General features: G+C 43.5%; 1 pseudogene; it reads left to right on the top strand.

Annotated features, from left to right (window-relative positions):
* The first annotated feature begins 1,915 nt into the window (after positions 1-1,915).
* On the top strand, positions 1,916-2,523 carry LOC140227320 (uncharacterized; annotated as a pseudogene).
* The last annotated feature ends 1,820 nt before the right edge of the window (positions 2,524-4,343 follow it).

Below are 4,343 nucleotides of genomic sequence, written 5' to 3'. Positions count from 1 at the left end.
CCGGCCCTGGCATGGCTCAGCAAGGGCCGGGTAATGCTCCGCAATTGTGCGCTATGCCTCGGGAGGCGCTTGGGTCAACTATAAGCCGCGCGTTGCAGGTGAAAATTTGGAACAGCGAATATGTGGAAATGGGAGCATTGCTCAAGAATACCACAGTTTCGGAGAGCAATGCTCCCATGGTTTTGGCCTTATCGGGGTCTACTTTCCAGTTGCAACCTCAGCGAAATGTACCGCGCATAACATCGATTGAACAGTGGACGAGTGCCTTTTTGGTTTATGCATCAGTGTTTGTTGAGAAACACTTGGCTCGCGCGTCGGAAATGTTCAAGTACATGGACATTGTCCGTACCGCGGCTCGGTTTGGCGGCTACGGCTGGCGTGCATATGATGTTCAGTTTCGCCTGAGGCAGGAGAGGGAGCCTACGCTTTCTTGGGCCGTCGTTGATATGGAGCTATGGCTCATGACGGCTGCGGCGCATTACGTGCCCTCCCCTTCCTCCTACAGCGGCCGAGCCTTAGGCAGGGGCAATTTTCGCCGCTTTGAGCAGTCAAAGCAGCTGCGAAGAGGTGTCCAGTGCGATGCGCAGTCAAGTCGCAGGGCACGCAGGGCGCGCTCCGGCAGGGGCCGCGCCGGGTTTGCGCTACTGCTACGCGTTCAATGGAGGCAGATGTATCCGTCGGCCTTGCCTGTACGCCCACCGATGCCAGCGTTGTGACCAGACCTCTCACGGCGCTTCCCAATGCACACTCAAAGACCGTCAGCCTCAGGAGTCGCGCACCAACTCCAATTAAACTGGGCCACATGATCCCCTTTCTCAAGAGTTATGATAAGGAAGAGGCACAGTTCTTATGCGATGGTATCGCTGCGGGGATATGCGGCTTTTACTATCATTATTTATGTAGCCGGTGTATTATTTCGTTTGAGGACAGAAGGGATGTTTGATGCTATTAAACATTTTGTCATAAGTCGCTTGTTGGTTGGTTGTCGCCGTAGGCATTCTCGGGCTGATATGCGTTGTCCGATTACTATGTCCATTTTCACAAAGCTGTTGTCGGTTCTCTCTATAGTTTGTAACTCTTATGATGCCATTTTATTTAAGGCTTGTTTTTTGGTGGCCTTTTTTCGGGTTTTTGCGGATCGGCGAGTTTACAGCTTATTCCCAGGCAGCGTCCAGCATCAGTCTGGAAGCGCGAGACGTGACGGTGGATGGTATGGCTCCCAGGCGGCACATTCGGCTGCACATTCGCGCTTCAAAAACTGACCAACAGGGTCGGGGTGTTACATTTTGATTCCTGAAGCTGTCAGCAGTCTATTATGTTCCGTTCATGCTGTTCTCGCGTATCTTGCTGTCAGGCCGAAGCTCGGCAGCGCCTTTTTCTGTCGTTTTGACGGAAATAATGTGACCAGCCGGGAGTTCACTGCTAATTTGAGGAAGTGTTTGTCCTTTTTGGATTTTGTAGCATCACGTTTCGCCTCTCACTCGTTCCGGATAGGGGCTGCTATATTTGCAGCAATGGCTGGTTGCACTGCTGAGGAAATTAAGAAAATGGGTCGTTGGTCGTCTGATGTGCATAAGCGATATGTACGTACGAATATGTTACCTATGGTGTGAATTGTCATTTTATTCATGTATGCCCATTTACATTGTTAACAGTTTGCTGTATTGTTCGACACATTTCAGCGATTACTGTGTATAAGCTTGATGAGCAGTAATTGTTTTCAATAATATATGTAATTATATACCATAAGGAATCCCGAACGTAATTTCTTATTGTATATCGGGGGCTTTTAATTGCCTTTCATGCAATAGTAAAGTATTATCAAGTACATTGTATTCATATACCTGTTAATGGGCTTTATTGGACTATTTAACATGAATAAGAGGTCCCTACGAGTAATTTTTAGCTGCGAACAATGGGCTGCCGGAAGATTTCTTCGTTTTCAGTTGCAGGTTGCCAGCCACGCAGGATCCTGCTGGTGGGGGATTCCTTGATTCACTGGGTAGCCGTCCATGCAAGGTGTTCCGGGGAGCTAGACTTGGGGCTATCAGCGTCCGTCACTTGGAGAGGCCGCAGGGGGCTCCGCTTGGGTCAGCTCGTCGATCACGTCCGGCAAGTCCTCTCCCCTCTCCCAGAGTTGTGCCTGTCCCACATTTTAGTGCACGTGGGGACAAATGATGTGGGTCGAGGCAGGAAGCGTGAATTGATGTTGCTCCTGAATTCGACGTTTAGTGGGCTGCATGATCTCCTTCCCAATGCACGACTCATCTGGTCCAACATTTTACCTCGCAGGGAATATTACCCGTATAGCGATGACGACCAGCCAAGGATTGACCGTACACGCCTGACATTGAACAAGTGTGCCAGGTCCATATGCCGCAGAATGGGAGGCTATTTCGTGGAGCACCCGGAAATCAGGCATGAGCACGCAGCGCTCTTTCGCAGGGACGGAATTCACTTATCTCCAGAGGTAATGAACTATTCCTGCGCAGTCTTTTTTCGGGTTTGGCAAATATTGTCTAGATTTTGTATGGGGGTGATAGTATGGCTATTATAGTTTGTATGTTAATATTGACAGTGTTTATTTCATGGTATCCTATAGTTCTAGACACGTGTGTAGGTGCATTTGGATCTCATTTGTCAGGTCCCATGATCCCCCCGCAAAGTATGTGTTTTGATAAAGAATGGTACATACACGGGTGAGAGCCTTGTTATTAGAGTTTCCCAGAGACATGAAGTTTGACTTCACCTTGTTATTGTGTTAGCCCTTTTTTAATAGTGTTATTGTGTTAGTTTTTAGCTTTTAATAGTAAGAATTGTTATTGTGTTAGCCCTTTTTTAATAGTAAGTGTTATTGTGTTAGTTTTTAGCTTTTAATAGTAAGAATTGTTATTGTGTTAGCTCATTTTTAATAGTGTTGTAGTTGTATTTATTGCTCATCAGCATGATTGATTGGTTAAGCTTCATTATTGCCAGGTCATGTATGTGATTGTTATTCAGGAACATGTTGTGCAACATAGGTGGTCAAGCTCCGCTATGGCCAGGTAACTGATTGTGATTGTTATTCAGTTCACATATATCTTACATAGCTACTGAAGCTCCATTATTGCCATTGCAAGTGATTGACAATTTTAATTTTTCCAATTTACATTTAATATTATGTAATATGATTAAGCTTCATTTTTCATTTGCCAAGTAATCAATGATAATGGTAATGATGCAATTCACATGTGATCCTAAATGCTTTGTTAGGCTTCATTATTGCCAAGTAATTAACGCTGATTGGCATTATTCAATTCACAGATGATGTAAGGTACTTAGTTTTGTAAATCCCATCGCTGCCAAGTATTTGATTGTCAGTCAATTCGCATAAACTCATAGCTACGGGGTACTGCAAAGATGGTTAAGCTTCATTATTGCCAAGGAATTGATTGTTGGATGGCATTATTCAGTTTACACATGGTATACATATACATTGTAGCTTACCATCTGGAATTGTATAAAAGGTTATAAAGGAAATAACGTATATCGAGTATGTTGACATGTCATATTTCATTTGATGTTTAATATGTAGACCTAAGCAGCACATTGCAATTGCTTCGATGATGGTAGAAAACTTAATGAGTTCACCCTTTTTTAGTGAACAAGAAATTTGCTATTCATTTAGTTTGTTTTGACAGGTTGCCATTACATAATAGCCATATTGTTTTGATTGGTCGTCAACTGGTTATTTGGGTGCCTTTGTGATTTTGCCAAGTAATTGATCGTCGTAATTATTCAGATCACATACCATAGATAGCTAGGCAACAGAAAGGGTAAAAGGTGTTACCAGATATCCAGTATTTTAGTATGTAATAAGTCGTTAATATATGTGACGGTGCGACTCAAAACGAACATGAGTTCGCACGCACTGATTTTGCGTGAGGACTGAAAATAAGTGAAATGGGTCAATCTAGCCGAACTTGACCTTTTCATATTTTCTGAAAGAGCAGATCTTCTTTTATATTATGCTAAAATTGGGTATCATAAAACGGGCAGGAAAGTGTGTTTTTTAGCAGTTTATCTCGAACACTTTTGGTAGAATAGTGTGATTAGGTGTGTCTTTAGAATCCCTTTCTCATTTCTGAAAAACCTTGTCCACACTCTTCACTTTCAACTCTAATAACTTTTGAAAAGATAGTGCTACTGCTTTGAAAGTTGGCATTAATTATGGACAGAATGTGTTAATGAGGCGTTCCTAATTTCAGTCCAATCTGATAATCTCTTCATTGTTGTTACTCTGGTGGTTTACTTCCTGTTTTTGTCCCATTCATCGCACAGCCAGCACGGTTTGGTAAAGATTA

The sequence above is a fragment of the Diadema setosum genome, chromosome 4, assembly GCF_964275005.1.
Source record: "Diadema setosum chromosome 4, eeDiaSeto1, whole genome shotgun sequence".
Taxonomy (NCBI): domain Eukaryota; kingdom Metazoa; phylum Echinodermata; class Echinoidea; order Diadematoida; family Diadematidae; genus Diadema; species Diadema setosum.
This window is presented reverse-complemented; position numbering and strand designations above follow the sequence as displayed.